This window comes from Gavia stellata, chromosome 4 (assembly GCF_030936135.1).
Source record: "Gavia stellata isolate bGavSte3 chromosome 4, bGavSte3.hap2, whole genome shotgun sequence".
NCBI classification, from domain to species: domain Eukaryota; kingdom Metazoa; phylum Chordata; class Aves; order Gaviiformes; family Gaviidae; genus Gavia; species Gavia stellata.
In genome coordinates this window covers 6620658-6639510 of record NC_082597.1, presented here as the reverse complement: position 1 = coordinate 6639510, position 18853 = coordinate 6620658, and the positions used below count along the sequence as shown (strand labels likewise).

General features: G+C 41.1%; 1 protein-coding gene across 1 annotated transcript in view; it reads right to left on the bottom strand.

The window, feature by feature from the left end:
• The window catches only part of CELF2 (CUGBP Elav-like family member 2), a 380716-nt gene extending 368690 nt beyond the window's left edge, over positions 1-12026 (bottom strand). Inside the window, exon 1 of the mRNA XM_059816034.1 lies at positions 12000-12026. The gene's annotated coding sequence lies outside the window, so the exon portion shown is untranslated. The remainder of the gene's footprint in view (positions 1-11999) is intronic.
• Positions 12027-18853: the final 6827 nt, after the last annotated feature.

Below are 18853 nucleotides of genomic sequence, written 5' to 3'. Positions count from 1 at the left end.
GAGTACAGGGGCACGATCCCCTCCCTACTCCTGCTGGCCACACTATTTCTGATACAAGCCAGGATGCCGTTGGTCTTCTTGGCCACCTGGGCACACTGCTGGCTCATCTTCAGCCGGCTGTCAACCAGCACCCTCAGGTCCTTTTCTGCGGGGCAGCTTTCCAGCCACTCGTTCCCAAGCCTGTAGCGTTGCATGGGGTTGTTGTGACCCAAGTGCAGGACCCGGCACTTGGCCTTGTTGAACCTCATACAGTTGACCTCGGCCCATCAATCCAGCCTGTCCAGATCCCTCTGCAGAGCCTTCCTACCCTCCAGCAGATCAACACACCCACCCAACTTGCTGTCATCGGCAAATATACATTCAAGCTAGGTTTCTGTATGTTACAGGACATTTTGTTTTCAAGGTGTTTCATCTTTCTTAAACAGTGACTATGATATTTTTTTCTGGAAATTAACTGAAGCCTTCTCCTAGGAGTTTTCTGCTATGATGCTTGCCCAGTAAACATCTGTAACTGTAGCGAAAATAATTCTGGCAAATGTAACTCGTTATCTGCATGTAAATAGGATAAAGTTATGCCTCCTGGAATTGGACCTGCAGCTTCATCCATGCTTATTCTTCTTGTTGCCTTTACTGAACCACACCAATGTGAACAACATGAATTTTTTTTGCAGTGGATCAAAGTCTTTATTCTTACAGTGAGGAAATAGCACAATTACCTATTTTTGTTGTTGGACACTGCTGTGCACGGTTGTACAGTATCTATAGATAAGATAGATAAGAAAGGATGTAAAGTGCAATAAGTGCATCCCAGACTCATACCAATAGAAAAATTCAGATTGTAGTTTACTATAGAAAATATTGCTAGAGAGGGTACTTTTAAATTAGGGGACATCTTAATAAGAAGGTAACTTGCTTTTTCTCTGGGGTGTGGGGGTGGAGAACTGAGACTGCTTTTAATTTTTTGTTATGAGAAGAATGAGTAAAGATGTAAGAGAAGACCTCAATGTCCACATAAAATAGTGATCTAGCCAGCTTTGAGTTGCACTTATAAGACCCGTGTGCACAATATAAGCTCTCATTAACCACAGATTTTAATGAATCTCATGGCAAACAGAGCAACTTACTGCCCACAGATGTAGCTGCAGCTCTCAGTGAACAGCAGGGAGATCTGAACTCAGTCTAAGAGCGGTTCTAAAGCTATATGTGGGAACCACGTTGTTTTGGGTTAAAAATACAAACTGCTTTTTCAGGAATATAAAAGAAAAAAAAATCCCTTTGCAAAAGTTGGGGAACTTTCAGCTCACATGGGTAGCAAAAAAAAAAAAAAGTCACTCTACAATACAGCAAGTTTGGTTTCTCCTATCACCACTTTCCAATGATTTGAAGTTGGTATGCCACTTACATAGTTAGTTTACACAGCTTGTCTGCAACTTAGGATGTCATAGGTTTAGGCTTGTGAATAGATTATGCTAAATTTATTAGTCTACTTGAATGCTGACTAAACAGCAAAGAGCTAGGTCATCTGTTTCTTTTAAGTACAGGAAAAAATAACTAGAAAATTAAAACTTAATGTAACCTCATTCCCAAGAGCTTTTTAGAGTCCAGACTTCAGACAGAGTAAAACAGGGCATCAACAGGCTGGAATTAATTCATACAGTAAGTGCTCTGACCAAGACATTTTTTCTCCTCTTAGATCCAGAAACTTGATGTATAAAAAGAAAGATGTCAAGTCTTCTGCAAAACACATGGGGCCCAACTCCCAGTTACTGTAAGTCAGTAGATCTTGCTCAATGGAGGTTGGTCAGTCTGCGTCAGCTGGAAATCTAATCCTTAAAGTCACATAAAAGACCCTGCCAATTAATTCCTGTTGGAGTCAATGAACGTTTACATCAGTGTTTAAATACTTTTCTCCCCATCACCCCATTTGAGACCTTTAATTACCTATCTCCCCCTTCCAAGCCTGTAATTCTTCCCAGGCTACAGAAATCCTTTATTTTGGCATGTCCAGCTGAAACTTGACCCCAGGCAACAATAATTTGCAACTCTTGGCAAGGTCAGTTTTTCCAACATGGGGGAGGTCCAAGAGCTACAGGGACACCCACCAGCCTCAGCAGTGCCAGCTACTGGCAGGACTGAAATTCCTCCCTAAGACCACACAGAGCAGAAAGGTTGTCCAGTTGAAGTGCCGAGTTCGCAAACATGCCCAACAGCTCTGCTGAAAGGGCGTATAAAAATTAAGGCTCAAATACAGAACATGGATCATGGACCCAGTACTTCTTGAAGGAAGTCACATGGAAAGCCATGAAAACCTCCCAGGGACTAGAAACCACCTCTGATTAACATGCAGTAACCCCTTGCTTGCTTAAAGCAAAGACTAATTACAGCCTAAGACACAGAGAAGTGAAATTCATCCTACGAATGCTTGAAGGTGAATTTAGTTACTGTTTGCAGAATTGGGTAGTCTCAGCTTGAAATCTGCCAGTGCCTCCTGGTTCAGGATAAGTGCAATGGGAAAAGTAGTGCTGGGGTTACACATGTAGATTAACTCACTTGTAAATTTATAACCTATTCTTCATGGAGAAGGATTATTAAAGTCCACATATTTTTCAGAACTGGAATGTCCATAGCTTCAATGACTCACTTGAAGTTCTTTCTCTAATATATCACTGTTTTCTTTGGGACCTAGAAACCAAGAACCCTATTTAAAACTAAGTCTTAAAATGAAAGAAAAAAAATTTCCTCTCCCCCCTTTTACTTTAAAGCTTTCCACAGTATCTTACAAATTCTTAGATGGATCAAACCACTCAAAAGTCATGCCAAGATTTCACAGAATCACTAAGGTTGGAAAAGACCTGTAAGATCATCAAGTCCAACCATCAACCCAACACCACCATGCCCACTAAACCATGTCCCACAATGCCTCGTCCACACGTTTCTTGAACCCCTCCAGTGAGAGTGACTCCACCACCTCCCTGGGCAGCCTGTTCCAGTGCTTCACCACTCTCTCAGTAAATAAATTTTTCCTAATATCCAGCCTGAACCTCCCCTGGTGCAACTTGAGGCCATTTCCCCGTGTCCTATCGCTAGTCTCTTGGGAGAAGAGACCAGCACCCACCTCTCTGCAACCCCCTTTCAGGTAATTGTAGAGAGCGATGAGGTCTGCCCTCAGCCTCCTCTTCTCCAGACTGAACAACCCCAGTTCCCTCAGCCGCTTCTCATAAGACAACCCCAACCCCAACTAAGTTCTGGCTCCACTGATCTACTGATTTAATACATAAAGGTAGCCTGCAGTTCAGGTATATTAAGCTGAGAATCAGTCTTCCGCTACTGAAGACTCTTGCAAAGTTACCTGAACAAGTAAATTAATTTTCTATCACATACAAAGTATCCATATATAGCATTTCTTGAAGATAATCAGCTACAGACAATTTAACTTGACATCTGAAAAAGGGAAAAATCCAGCACAACTGACACGACAGATTTTTCCAATAATCCACACATTCAACAAAAGGGAAAGACAGTACAATTATTGTTATAATCACCGGAGCCTCCCAATAGTTCTACCTTTAGAAAAACCTTCAGTTTTAAGTCTCGGTTAGAAAAAAGAAACAACAACAAAAAGCCAGTATCTGCAGATCAACAGGAGTCCAGTAAACAAAGTGGTCCATTAATATTGGCTTGGGACAAATTGAAGAAAAAGTATCCTATAATGAATTATCAGAACGAACTCTGTACACAAGGGATGCACGGACTTTCCCAGATGAGGAATAAAAAAAAAAAACCACCAAGGAACCTCTTCCATTTCTGATGAAACATGGGGAAACACACACAATCAAAGAAAAAGGATCTGAGAAAGTTATATAGAAATGCAATTCATATGAGGGTTTGGGTTTTTTTTTTTTAATTAAGCTTTATTGAGTATAATCAGTAAAAGCATGTTCAGCTGCTCACACAAAAGACGCTGGATGGTAACATTTAGGTTATGCTAAGAATTTTTTCAATGCAACAGAGCATTTTTTAGGACTATTAGAGCTCCTGAAGTCTGAACAGGTTCCTTGGGAGACAGTGATACCCACCAGGCAACACCCATAGGGAACAGTTAGAGCATTTTCCTTACAGGTAAGAAATTTAGATCTTGCTCAGGCCAAGCAAAAGAAAATCCTTTGGATCTTGATTTAAAGGCCCAGCAAGAGAGACTGCAAATCTCCCTGGTTTCACCTTCCTTTGCTCCATACTTGATGCAGCACCTTGAGATTAGCAGGGGTGCAGGAGATCCTTAAAGAATCTCTCTTGAACAAAACAAAGCCTGTTATATAGGCAATGCTATAAAAAAATACTGCTGGAATAATAATTACAAGAAGAGTTTCACTGCTGTAATGACACCCCTCCATGGGGGCAGCGGGGCATGCTACCAACAGGTGGGAAAATCCCATGTGGCACAGGTATCTCTGAATGCATGCGATGAAACACAGGTGAATAAAGTTGCATGTCAACTAGGGAGGGGATCAGAAAAATGAAGGAGAGCAAGAAATGAGCCTATGAAAAGAATTATTCACATGTGCAGCTGTGAGACATGAAAAGAGCAGCTATGCAGAAAAGGAACTGCATACCAAAGGGGAGACTAAGCTTGGAGGGGGGGTTTAATAAAGCAGAACAGTAACTGAGCTCACAAATTTTTATAAAGGGTTACTGAACAGAAGCATCACATACACACACAAAAAAAATCCAAAGGAGAAAAAGAAGAAACCCAAAACCCCAAGCTAAGTAATTTGCCATTAGGCAAAGCTCAGTGAGAGCATTCAGCCCTGGGTTCTGGGCTTCAACCAGCTTCAGCCTAACAACTTCTTGGAAAAAAGCTGGTGTATGCGAGAAGTTTGAATGACTCATCTGCGGAGCTGCCTTGCAAAGGCAGAAATACTGAAGAAAGGGTTTTAGCAAATGAGCAAGGAATTACTTGTGCTTAAAAGAGTTAAATTCTAGTTTTGTTTAAGTAAATTATTTTTTATGAGGGCAGGCGGTGAAAAGCCCAGCCTAAGGCTGAGCCCTCACTGCTGTGGGCTCTATAAGGACAGATCCGTACATCTCTATAGCCATGAAAAGTTTATAGCCAAAGTAGGTAAGACAGGTATTAACAACTCCATTTTACTGGTGGGAACTGAGGCACGTAGAGATTAAGTAACTCATCCAAAGTGACAGAGAAAGCCTGGGAAAAGCTTGAAATTATAACCTTATCTCTCAAGGCACAATGTAACGCTGCCACTGCCCAGTTACCTTTCCTTTCTACAGGCAATTTCCTCCTTATTTCAGTTCCACTGAGCGCAGAACTAGACAAAGCTTAAAATTTGCAATGGGTTAGTTATGAAAGAGCTGCAGGGATCTGCAGAAGTACATTAGGACTCTCATTGATTTAAGAGATGAAGATGATGAAATGGCAGATGAAAGTCAGTATGATTAAGTAACGCATGCAGGAAAGGATGATCCTGTTTTCACCTGCATCCTGCAACATGTGCATCCATGTAACTGGATGTCACTGATCACCAGTCAGGAATGAAATTTTGGGGTATAATAGATGCAGAAACAACACAACCTCCCCCTGCCCTCAGAAGAAAGGAACCTGAACTCAATGCCTCGAGGCCTTAGCAGGGAAACCACTCCAAACAGCTACCGCATGTCCCCAAACATGGATGTAAAACAAATTTACACATAAAAGGAGCCCTTCCAGTGCATTGCTTTGTTAGCATAGATGCAAACAGTGCGTCAAACCACAGAATTTCTTTGCTGCAAGACGTTGTGGGCCCAAAGTTAAAACTGCAAAACCAGTCAGACAAATTCATGGAGGAAGCATTCATCAAGAAAAAGACATCACTGCTGGCGTAGGAAGTCCCTGCATTGCAATTCACTGGTGGCCAGGAGAGTGGTACTACACACTTACCATCATAGACTCTTGCTAGGCATGCGTGTTGCTGGTGCAATATTTTTATGTTACGTTTTAGGGGTTAGGGCAATTTAAACAATTAAGCAAAAGAACATCGCAGCAATAGTAAGTAAACCTCTTTGTGAGAGAGCATTCATTTGAATTGGATGGTTAAATCCCCCATCACAGAATCACAGAATCACAGAATCAGTACGGTTAAAAAAGAAAAAAAACACACAACATCATCAAGCACCTGGAAGATTTAACAACTCATGTCCAAATGAACAAGATATAATAAGCTTGTATACAGGCTTGATACGGAAAGTGGATTGGTTTTGGTAAAACAGTGGAGAATAACCTCTTATTGAAAAGAGTGATATTGAATTTTAATCAGGGGAAAATAAAGATGCAAGAATAAATCTGCACAGGCTTAGAGAAGGACTTCTCAGCCATCAACAATGGATGCAGGAGTGTGTTACATCCTAATCTGCTATTTTCTGTTATCTTTACTTTTTCTATCACTCCATATATCCTGCCTTTTTAAGAAAAGAAGCCAAACCAAGAAAAACCACCAGTATCGTCCTCTACAAAGTGCAGAGGAAGCACAGATACAAAAGTTGAAAAAGTGATTAAAAACTCATACTTCAATATAGCTGGCCCTGATTTTTCATCCTAGTATTACTCACTTGAGTGATTGTAGAGTTACACATTAAAACTGAAAGCAGAGGAATCCAGACTATGTTTTGCTGCTCATATTTTACATATCAGAGATTAGTAACTACCATCATCCCCCTGGTGATTCTCATCTGTGTCACAACTTGGGACTTATGTGACCCTCACTAACATCCCTTTCAGTGCCACCTCTGACATGATTTGTATTTTTGGAGGGGTTAACTGGGAAAACATTTCTCAAACGTGTTTTTAGTTACTACAAGATACACACACCCTCTTTTCACACATACTTTTTTTTTTTTTTAAGTGAGCATATTGTGGCAATTATGGGAGAATTTGTATTCTCCACTGACATCTGAAATTCCATTATCTGTATTTCATGGTGGTGATGGAGTCCAGCATTATGTCCCTGGGCCAAATTTTCAGGGCTTGTTTTCCTTTTGTTTTTGAGTAGTGGGTGGAGACAACATTGTTCAGGTCCTCAGAGTAAAGCACATGTGAAATAATGTTTTTTACCCCCTTTTCTGAACAGTAGTTCTGTGTTGGGGGTCCACGCGCTTAACTGGTCTGTTCGGATACTGAACACAATACAGGATGCCTTATCTTAAGCTTTGCTAAGATGGAAAGGCAAAAGCCAAAACAGGAACAAGACTCCCATCAGTACGGTCCTCTGGTTTATTTTTCTGTGCCAACAATCGAATTTGTGGGTACTTTCCTCCCCCTTCCCCAATTTGAAGAACTTGAAGCTGTTTAACCCATCTTAATTCACAGGCAATCACAGGAGCAGGGTGTGGGGATAGGACTATTTGCCAAAAATAGCTCATAATACAAACACTAATAAGGCTGAAATGGCTCCTCCTGAACTGACTTGCCAAGCATGAAAAACACTTTTTTCCTGAAAAGCCAAACCATTTACAGGCTGTTTGGACTGTGTGCGTGGTGGGAAAAGGCATTTTGGAGAGAACATTTGAATTGGTACATCCGCCTGACACATGATGTGTTCCAAACAAGATGTTCCCAACTCCACCAGCCAAGTTGTACGGGCCAGTTCAATAGGACTTGTGAAATTCGGGTCATCTGTATGCAGAGCAGTACAGCAAGATTCCCTGCTTGACAGACTATAAGCTGACCACTACTCTGAGTGAAAACTCCTACTCTTTGCTTGGATTTCACCTTCAGGTTGCGAAGTCAAGTTAAAAACAAGTTTTTTTCCTAGCAATAAGCCATAGAAAGGTCACATACTTCTTCAGACAGGAATGCAAAGGGCTACAAGGTCTTCCCTGTATAGGTAACTCCTGTGATTTATAGTGCTGCATTTAGCCTTGTTGGAGCCAAAGTAAGGGAGAGAACAGCTGAGGAGATGTGGCCTGGAGGAATATTTTTTTTTTGGTGCCTTCCCTTGCAAGGCTACTGCACTGCTCTTGCTGTTGTAGGGGCCCAGAGCACAGGCTCTGGCTTCAGAAATAGCTACCAAAGCTGTCCCCGACACGTATGAGGAACAAAAGAACACATCACAGAAGTGCAGGGAAAGTTTTGAACGGGGATTAGAGGCATCTCTGGAGTCACAGCAGCTGACCTTGGTCTCTCTTATGCACTAGGGGAGCTAGATCCCAACTCCCATATCATTTTGGAGACAGGTAAATGGGATTTCTGTGTCTGTGGAGGGCTGGGCAAGCACATACCATTTGCTGGTAAGGCTCTGAAGGACTTTAAAAAGGCCTAAAGTTTTGCCAGTCTCTCCTGGCATCAAGGAGTACAGCAGACACTGTACTTATTCTAGTCACACTATGAGAAGTGAGAAGGCATCTATAAGGGAAGATCAGACAGCAGTGTAGTAATGTCAAAGCATAGATCTTATGCTGGGAGCTTATCTGAAAAGAGACAACAGGAGGGAAAAAAAAATAAATCCATGATCTCTCACAAATTTACTTCCCAATAACTTCAATATTCCGATCACTATCAAGAAAATATTTTCTGAAGTGGGTTTTGTTCTGCATGTTAAACTGTGTTTCGAGCCTGTGAGTTCCTCCCTCCTTGCTGTGTCGTGAACGCAGTGGGTGCTGAGTCTTGCCAGAAAGTATTGCAACTCTCACTGTCCTACCCCAAACAGACACAATGGGAGAGGGAGACCTGATGTAATATTATATACACACACACCATATTGCCATTTATTTATTTTAATACCTCTGCTAGCTCTCCCAGCCCTGCTGGGTGAAGTCCAGTAAAATCCCCTGCCATCCTCCAACACCACCTCTCCCACCTGTTAGGCTCCACCACCAGCCACAGCCTTGTCTGTTGTTCGATGGCTGTACTCGGTGCTGGTGAGGCCACACCTCGAATCCTGTGTTCAGTTTTGGGCCCCTCACTACAAGAAGGACATTGAGGTGCTGGAGCGTGTCCAGAGAAGGGCAACGAAGCTGGTGAGGGGTCTGGAGCACAAGTCTGATGAGGAGCGGCTGAGGGAACTGGGGTTGTTCAGTCTGGAGAAGAGGAGGCTGAGGGGAGACCTCATCGCTCTCTACAATTACCTGAAAGGGGGTTGTAGAGAGGTGGGTGTTGGTCTCTTCTCCCAAGTGACTAGTGACAGGACAAGAGGAAATGGCCTTAAGTTGGGCCAGGGGAGGTTTAGATTGGATATTTCTTCACTGAAAGGGTTGTCAGGCATTGGCACAGGCTGCCCAGGGAGGTGGTGGAGTCACCATCACTGGAGGTATTTAAAAGACATGTGTATGAGGCACTTAGGGACATGGCTTAGTGGTGGACTTGGCACGGTTAGGTTAATGGTTGGACTTGATCTTAAAGGTCTTTTCCAACTTAAATGATTCTATGATTCCATGATTCTATATTGTACCTCTTCCTTTACTATTACGTTTATTCAGAGGGCAAAGCATCTGCTTCCAGGGGATTTGGGGAGCAGGGCAGAGGAGCCGGAGCTCAGCTGAGATGGGGGTAACCAGCTCCAAGGCAGCCCATAGCTGCTCTGAGCCCCTGGGAATTATTAAGCCCAATGCAATTATTCCCCCTCCCGCCTCCACGAGATCTGCATCCTTCAGTCTTTTCCCAGCTAAGCAGGTCTCAAACTGTGAGCGAGTCACAAAATAAATTACAGGGGGTGCACAAGGAAAACAAAATTGAGCATTTGCCACCATAGGACACTACTCTCCAGCTGATCGCAGCATTTGCTAGCACATTTCATTTGAGTCTTAAACAATTGCTTTGTGCCACCTAAGAGAAACACACAGAAATACTCCTCTCTGTCTTATAAATAGTAGCTACAGGCTCCCTTGGTACTTGGAGGGGAGACTAAAAATGGTAAGCTCAGAGGCATCAAACAGGCTGGAAACTGGCCTGCAGAAGAGGAACTAAAATGTATAAGGAGAGGTAGAACTGGCATTATAGTTTAAGAAATCGCAAGCCATATCAGCTCTATGTTGACTTCTAGCTCTTTTTTTTTGTTTGTTTTTAACTATCAGTGATCATTTCACTTATATTGCATACTACCTTTTCCCACCTCTTAACCCTCTGCATCCTGCAGCTGATCTGCACAATGTCATGCCTGTACAGAGTTGCTGCTATAATCATACACAGTAACTACAAAAAGAAATGTCCGGTAAAATTGACTTAATGGCATCTTTGACCTACTCTGCGTCCGTACAGCTGTAATCTCCAGATTCATACACAAAGTTGGGAAACTTCAGTCAGTCATGCTGTAGGGAAAAAGCGCCAGGGAGCTATTCCTTCTGCAGTCATGTAAACACGTCATTTTTCTGAGAAAACAGGATTCTTCGAGAGGGCAACAGTCTCTCCTCCTTAAATCGTCTCGACTTTCAAGTCCTCTGTGTCATCCCTCAACTCAGAAAAACCCAGGGGTTTTTGACTTGACCAGCAGAGGAATCAGAAGTCGTCTCTCAGAGCTAGATAAACTTTTAAAACAATTCCTAGGATAGCTTTTCTAGAGCACACCCGCTGTAAGACAAGACATACGGAGCTCTGCAAAAGCACTTTGCTGGCATTCGTTGGTGGTGACTCACAGAAGTCACCCCGGCTCTGGTCCGACCACCCGCCCCAGATGCCAATCACAGCTCTGCACTCGTGAGCTAACATGCACCCTGAAGTTTTGAAAGTCAAATAGAAACTCATCATTCTGTGCTGACAGTGCTAAACGACTTTAAAAAAAATAAAAGCAGCTCACAGTAAGACCGCTATGCCAAGTCTCATGCCACAGACAAGGATAAAGGATCTCAGTCCACATTCCTACACACAGGCTCAGAAGATGGTCAGAGAAATTTACACTTCTGAAAAAAGAAGTTCAACACTGCAAATACGAGGAAAAAAAACCCTAGTCATGTAAGTAGACTTTATAGTTTGACCTTTGAAGGGTTGTTTTTCCTCTTTCAGCTCAGGACACAGCAAGTTCTTTAAAACATTGTAGCAAGAAGCTCAAGTATACTTTAAAATATTATTATTAGATATAGAATAATAATATCACAATTCACACCCCCCTTCAAAATCCCTGTAATTTGCTCCCTTAAAAAAATAAAAATACTGTATTAGGTGCAGCTTCATGTTTTGCTTAAGAGCCAAGGGAAATAAACTTTGTATTTAACTAATTGTATAATTTTGCCATCTACATTCCCAGATGGTTCCAATGTTTTAGTGGAGTTTCTGCAAACCATCTGCAAACTTTTTACATGTCTGGATTGTCAATAGGCAAAACCAGGCACTTACAGCAGCATTAAACATGGACGTTTAACACTGTGGAGTTTTAATATTTGCAGCAGGCATTAACAGTGATTTTTTTTTCCCCTTACCCTTCTTTTTAGCAGTTTGAGTTACTATTTTTCACTATTCAAAATAAAAGATAGCAGTACTGAAGATAAAAATCAGTAGCAACTTTTCAGTCTCAAACACATGCCTTAGAGTGACAACAAACTGTGGAAGTTTCAACAACAAAATGAAACAAGCACATTTGTTCTCCTTTCCCCCCCCAAGACTATTTTCCCCTTCTTGATCAACTTTCACACTGTTTTTTTGCTCCTCTGAAGTTTCCCACCGATTCCCCTGCAAAGCACAGTGAGGAAAGCAGAGAGTTAATCCTGCAGTTTCAACTGGTGTGAGCCTTTACTATTAACTTGAATTTATGGAGCAATCTCTCCTTAAAAAAAAGAAAGAAAGGAAAAAAAAAAAATCTTCCTCACTGCACTGTAACACCGAGAAGTATATTTTAAAAATTTCCCTCGGGTCTCTCTAAACATCTGCTTAAAGGTTTGCTGTATCTTAAAAGGGCTCTAATTACCAGAAACTCCTCTCTTACTTAAGCCCAGGGCTCACATTTCGATTATAACTCAAGCTCCAGTTAATTTAGGGCTAAACCAAAAATGCCTGTACTAAACAGAAGAAAACATAGGCCTACCTTAAAACTTTCCAGCTTTTCAGAGGATCCAAGTCAGAGATTATAGACACCATTGTAGTAATAATAACAATAAAATATATATATAAAAAAAACCCCCACGGCAGGGAAGCCTAATCACAAAAGCAGCAAGTACTCTACTGAGTGTGGGAATGACAACAAACCCAGCACAGCTCTTCCTCCTTCTCAAGCTGATAAGCACTTGTCCCAGCTTCTCTCCACCCCCAAAATCAATCTTGTGCTATATTGCTTCACAGTCCCAGTTTCATTTCTTCACCACTACCTTTTAAAGCCCTTGTAATCTGCTCCAACTGATCAGATTTGACCTTTTTGTAGCCCACTTTATTCCAAGCACAGCCCTCAGTTAAATCTCTCTTTATTAACACCGTCCTTCTTGGCTTTCTTTTGGAACAAACACAGCTCAAGCTTGAAGCCTCCAGTCTTTGCCAGCAATCATTTACAGATTACTGCAAGCTGCAGTCTTCTCCTTTTGGGTATTTTCTTCTGCCTCTGAGGTTTGCCTTTATATTATTTTCTGGAGGTTGTTGGGGGTCTCCCTTTCCCTATTCTGTGCAGGTTGGAGTTTGACACTTTTAAAGGAGGGACTGCCTCATGCAACTCCTCTCCCACCCTTCCCGCCTCCCCTTACCCCTCACCCTCATATAGACAGACAGATACACACATTAAAAACAGTTTACAACCTTTTGAATACAGAATCATCTTTCTTCCCCCCTCGTTTTTTTTAAATCTAATAGACTTGATAGACTTGCAAGCTGAAGCTGTGCCTGAAAGCAGTCTGATTTATAGCAAGACCGCTATTATGGTAGAATAATAAAAAGCCTAATAGTGCAAAGACAGCTGTAACCCTTTGGATGTTTGAAAGGGGAAAAGGTGTCTCTGTAATTCCACTAAATCTATTTCTTCTTTTTGTTGCTACTTAAAAAATAAATAGTAAGGCATCCTCCAGATCACTATGGTGATCTGAAAAATTGTGTAACTGCTACATTAGTGTGTGTTTATTTAGGACAATCTAGGTGATTGGCTTCTTTTGTGTCTCTACAACACTTTTTGACATTGATTTCCCTGCATTTAAATATTTCTCTTTTGCATTCCCCCCCCCTCAGCCCCGTAAATGTTTGCCATTCATCCTGTGAATGACTGTACCCTCTCTTTGAGCACCAGCAATTCATTGGGATTTCTGGAAATTCCAAAATTAAAATTCTGGGGTGTAAAAAGCAAAACTGTACCTTATGAAGTGTTCAGTCAGAACCAAACTATCCCAAATGACAGATACTTCCACTTTGCTATTTATACCACAGGCATATGCTCCTACTTTCTGTCTGACACCAGTTCTTTAAAAAAAAAAAAAAAAAAAGTTAAGATCAGCCTTTGTATCTTAAAAAGAAGCAGTAATATGGTGGTCACATAGAGATCTGGTAGTGTTCTATAACATCTAAACTATCATTTGGTTTGGAGAGTTTTCTTGGTTACGATTTTCGGTAACAATGAAAACATAACAAAGGGTATAATAAAGCATAACAAACTTCTGAGGCTGCTTTAAGTCTTCTGCTGCCACCTCCTTTGGTGAGCTAAAACTCGAGCTATCTCTAACCTGTTTTCAGGGCTCCCTCCTATGCTGTAGGCTGGTTCTGGGCAGCCTGAACCTCCTCTTGCTGGTGTCCCTATAGTACAAAGGCCCTTGCCAGAAGGTGATACTGAGGCTTCCCACTGCTGCAAAGAGATTTTGTGACCATTTCATCTGGCAGACAGCAGCCAGGAGATAGTGGTCAGATAGAAACAACCAGTTTTAAGCTACCTAGATACAAAATGCCTTCTTTGTTCAAAGGCCAGCACATCACTGACGCCTTATTTAGGAGAAATGTACGTTGAGTCCTCTCCTGCCTCTTTTTCCACCCCTCAGCCCTGTGAGGCTCCTGACTCAGCATGTGCAACCGTATCAGTTGATCAGTTTAGCAAGTCAGGCCCCAAATTCAGACCTCTGGATTTTACATCATCCCCTGGGCAATGGCTCCAACAGCTTTGCTTTATCTCAGAGGGGTGTAACAAGGATAAACACATCAGAGACAGCTGATGGTGAGATTGCAGGTGCAGATCTGGGGGAGAAGGGTGGAGGACAGCTTGGGGGTTACAGATGCTCCACCTCCCTCTTTAACGCAGGTGTAGCACAGGGTGTTTCTCACCTGATACACACATATCTCTGGCCACTTCTTCAGAGATAAGGGTTGTATCCACCTCTGGAAACTTTGGGGCCATATATTTATTTACCTCCAGGAGATGGGTTAAATGCTTGCCATGGAAAATTAATTCAGTTGCCACTTGTCATATGTTTCTTTGTGGAGCTGAGGAAACCTTCATTTTTAGCGTGGGAAGAAATTTAAAAGAGATTGGCCAGTGTCTTTTCCTTTCTTCCCAAAGTTTGCAAACCACGGTTACACAGGTTAATCTCTCACTTGAGGCTCGTGAGGAGAAAAGTGGTTACAGTAAACTGCCTTTTCTCTTTCCTCTCTACCTTTCTGTCACATTTGCTGGTTTTAGAACTATATTCGAGTATTTTCCCATGTAAACTTCTCACTGAATGTTTAATATTGATGATGAGGCTCAAATTAAGAAAGGCTTCAAGCTTAGCCTGCAAACAAAAAAAATTCAAAATACCCTGTCCTATTATGTCCCCTTTGCAAGCCCAGTTTGAGTCCTTGTCACATCCTGTCCGTCCACTGTTGCATATCAAGATGAGAAAGAGGCAATGATGCTCTGCCTTTATACCCTATTTAGGGATCTAACTAGTTTCAGTTTCTGTACAGGTCAGGAGTAGGTGAGAGCTGCAAGGGTAAGAGACATTTACATTAAGGTTGGATATTCCTATATCCCTAGACTTCAAGGACTAGACACACGAGGTGGAGGACCACGGTTTCCTCTGGTGTTTATAGAGAAACCAAGGCCAAGAGAAACAACTCAGCCCGTGTCGCCCAGAGCTCCAGTGCACCAAGATGGTGAGCGCCTCTTACTCTGTTCGTCCAGAAATTCCACAAACTATCCCCATTTCAAGAATTTTATCTCTAACAAGTATATTATATACTTTCCATAGACACATTTTTCACTGCCTTCCCACAGAAAACACTCCATTATTTCCTCCAACATATCCATGTGAAAACCATACTGTAGGAATAAAGATTCTTATTCCTTTCCCATTTGCAATTATTTTCTGTTATTTTTATTATTTTCATCTTAATCTTTTAATGTCTGGAACAAAAGCCAGGTCTCCATTTTGCCGGACCTGGCTGGCATTTTGCCAGCTTTTCCTACAACATTGAAGGCAGCAACTATAAGCTTTCTAAAAATAAAACTAGAAGATTAAGTTTAGCACAGAGAAACTTGCGACAGGCCATGGGTTTTCCAAAACAGCCTCATGTATTTCATACAGCATGTAGCTATAGTAGGAGAAAACAAATAAAACAGAAACAGAAACCCACTGTAGAATTATTTTAACTCTTGTGCTTGGATAGTGGCACTCCAGCCCATCTTTTAGCTACGTGTTTTTTCTGTTGCGGTTAAGGACTTTTTCTTCAAAACTTACATTTTTATGCTTTAAGTGAAGAAATTTCCTATGATCTTCAGCTTGTTTGCCAAGAAACAGCCAGCACATCTGTGAAGTATTACTTAAGCAAATTTAGTACAGTTAGCCAGAAGGCAACAGCCCTGAAAGTTTCCTCTACCTGCTGAAATCCAGCCTATTGTATAACTTGGGTCTGTCATGCTCTAACATGTCTCACCAGCTAGAGCTTAGCAGTTCTCGGTCAATATGATAAAGAAGTACAAACTTTCCAAGATTTTGAGTCATGTTAAAGTAAATATATATATATACTTTTGAAAACAGTATTCGTATATACACACACATACACAAAAAGATCTCTAAGCAATGTCATGATCCTTAGTTTAGACAGCTGTGGAGTCAAAAAAGCTCCAGATTAGCTAGCTACAGACATTTGAAGGTCAAGTACAGGACAAAGCATTTAAAAAAGCATAAGTAATGATGGCTACTGAGCATTAGAAAGATGATTTTGTCATGAGATTTTTTTCCCCAGCTGTTTCTTTACCAGAAACCTATTGGACTGACAACTTCATAGTGTTGGGCAGGAAAATAAACCAAGTATAGTAAGCAGTCTGGGTTGGTTATTTAATCTTCTTTCAAGGGTGTTATCTCATTCAAAATATTTTAGGAGCCAAGGAAGGTCTGCCAAAGCACAACATTTTAGTCAGGATGCCCAACAGCCTGGTTATCAGGCAATAATAGAGAAATAAATAACCTTCTAGCATCTTCCCAACACATATTTTCCATCGCTCTTTCATACAAAGCAATATTAAGTTATTTGAAAGAAATCCTGGTCTTTTACCAGGAAAACCTCACTCTCCCTAGGGAGCCTGTTGTTAAACAAAAGCTTATCTATTAAAGAGTGGCCTCCAACTTTAGGGCTGCTGTTGTGGGCTGATAAAGGCTCTTCTCCAGACTGTCTCATGCTGTCCCTCCCCACCAGCATTGCCACCCCCCTGCCTCTCCTCCCAGTGCCTAATGCCTCGCCTTTTAAGCAATGGAGTGACTAATTGAAAATGCATTCCAGTGCTTTACAAGCAGCTTTTCCTTTCCTGCTGACCAGTCAAATGTTTTAAAGTTGGCAAGATGCTGTTTTAACTTGGGAACTTGGGCACTTGTTCATGGCCTGGATGTGTGAAAAAAATCTGGTTGAATTCAATAATTCTGTTGAAAAAAAATAATTAAAAATCGCACTTCTAGAACCGGTATGAGTAAATCCAAGTATTACAAATCTTTAAAGCAAGTCCGTTCTCTCTTGGTGAAATACATGATCCAGGAGACAAGAAATTGTAAGTCCTAAGTTTAAGAAATGCACAAAAAGTCGTGCACCAGTGCTTGGACACAACCAGAGAAAAAGCAGTTACAAGCAGGCATAAATCCGAATGACAATTACCCTTTGGGAAAGAGTGCTGTAACTGATACACCCCGGAGACAGTAATCACTGATTCATGGCCAGTCAGCGGCCAACCAGTTTGGGATTCAGCGCATCTTATCACACACAGCAATTTAGAAGTTGGCTTAATCCAGCAGCTGCAGAGATTTAAGGGTTTTGTTTCTTTGCTAAACAGCAGGCCGGATTGTACAAAGCCTGCACTTTAACAGTTAATCATTAATCTTAAATTACATAAATGTGTCTCATACTTATCGACTCCTCACTTTTATGAAGTCTGTAGAGACAAACTTTCAAGAGATGGTGGTTTTTTTTATATGGATTGTGATTTTAATGGATTTTCAAGTACTTTCAGGTTTTGCTCATGACAACTGCTACAATAAAAAGCCTTATGAACAAAGATGTGTTTTGTGCCTATTCACCTAGCAGAAAATGACTATTACGGCATACTTTATTATGGGAGAAATGCTTTCCAGCCTCTCTGAAGAGACAGTCTTCCCCAAACTCCCATCATCCTAATTGTTTTTAAGGTGTTTGCAGTCTACTTTAAACAGTATATGAGCCAAACATTTATGTCCTCTGTTAAATTTCTCTTTATTGGCTAGCAGGAGGTTTTCTTCATTCTGCAGCACTGGCAGAGCAAGAACACTGCTGTAGTCCGAGGCAGGGCTTGCCCTTCCTAACCCAAAGGAAAGAATGAAAGAAAAGAAAAGCTCCTTGTATTTGCCAGACATGTTCAAAAGGAGCTACTTGCACACCCCAATCTGCTTCTTTCATTCCATTCGGGAGAGTCATGGGTCAAATTTGGTAGAGAGAAAAATAGCAGCCGTTAACTGTTCCAGTGCCGCAGCATGCTGAAAAGCCAAAGCTGACACTGTCTGTCTTTTCATTTCCATTCTTTTGGTGTCAGGACATACAGTGAACACCAAGAGGTCCTTATGAATCCTTATGAAAGGGTTATTGTTCAGGCTGCCTCTATAACATAGTCCAGAAAATAAAAACTTCAGTAATGACCTTAATAAGTGCTTTGTTATGAAGGCCATGTTTTCACATGGACCACAGCTGCATTTATACAGTCTGAATGCCATCTGATGCAGCGTTGAAGTATAACTCTAAAAGTAATTAAATTATGCTGAATGCATACTGTAAAATGTTTAGGAAGCTATTTCCAAAGAGACAAAGGAAAATTAGTGGCTCCATATCCATATTCATCTTTAATAGACTCTTCAAATATTTACCCCTGGTTTTCTATCCACTGCAGAAGTCCAAAGAATAGGATGATTATTGGTGAGGGACTAGATGGAGATATTAAGTTAATTCCTTTTAGTCTTTCTTTTTGACATTGAAGAAAACTATTTTTTTGTCTGTGCCCTACTTTCCCATCTGGGAGGGACAGATACCACCCTAGCAATCTACAGAGCAGAACACTAGGAACTTAGTAGAAGACACAAAAATTGGCAGCTTTATGAAATTCCCTCCTTTACAAGATTGTTTTAAGTCTAAATCAACTGAAATACTGCTTTGTCATTCAGTGTAAAAGAACATGATCTGTTGAGACAGATGTCTTCTACCACTTCAAAAATTTAAGAGTTGCTGTAGCAAAGCAAGGAACCCCTGAAGCTTTAAAAAATGGTCAACTATACCATAACCTTTAAAATGAAAATAATTTAAAAGCTCCAAACTCTTATAGGGAAATAAGGGGAAAACAGCAGAAGGGAGTAATTATGAAATTAAGAAAATGGTGAAATAAATCTTCCATTTCTGAGATTCATCTTTATTAAACTACTTTCAGGCATTTGAAAGCGCCGACCACAAACACCTACGTTGTACATGGAGCTTATATCCTTTAAACAAAGA